The sequence below is a fragment of the Diachasma alloeum genome, unplaced genomic scaffold (genome assembly GCF_001412515.2).
Source record: "Diachasma alloeum isolate Michigan unplaced genomic scaffold, Dall2.0 Dall_scaffold_00379, whole genome shotgun sequence".
Classification (NCBI taxonomy): domain Eukaryota; kingdom Metazoa; phylum Arthropoda; class Insecta; order Hymenoptera; family Braconidae; genus Diachasma; species Diachasma alloeum.
Genome location: NW_021680518.1, coordinates 927,966 through 928,196, shown reverse-complemented (window position 1 = coordinate 928,196; position 231 = coordinate 927,966). Strand labels below are relative to the sequence as shown.

Genomic DNA, 231 nt, shown 5'->3' with positions numbered 1-231 from the left:
CCCCAACTTTAGATTCATCATGACAGTTTGTCCCAGAGAAAACCTGACAGCAGTCCATTTCCCGTTCATCCTGTCTGTCTGGCATGGAACATAATATCTACTGTGACGGTAGTGCCTGTGGACGCCCGTTTGTTTGGTGAAAACAATGGACCGAAACAATGCATCCAGTCCCTTTCCTCTCTGTTGTATGCTCAAACCTACGGCTCTTGGTTTCCATCCTCGTCCGCCCCC

The 231-nt window shown here is 49.4% G+C and overlaps 1 protein-coding gene across 1 annotated transcript in view; it reads left to right on the top strand.

The window, feature by feature from the left end:
• The window catches only part of LOC107041788, a 9,455-nt gene that overhangs the window by 3,946 nt on the left and 5,278 nt on the right, over window positions 1-231 (top strand). The gene's annotated exons all lie outside the window — the stretch shown is intronic.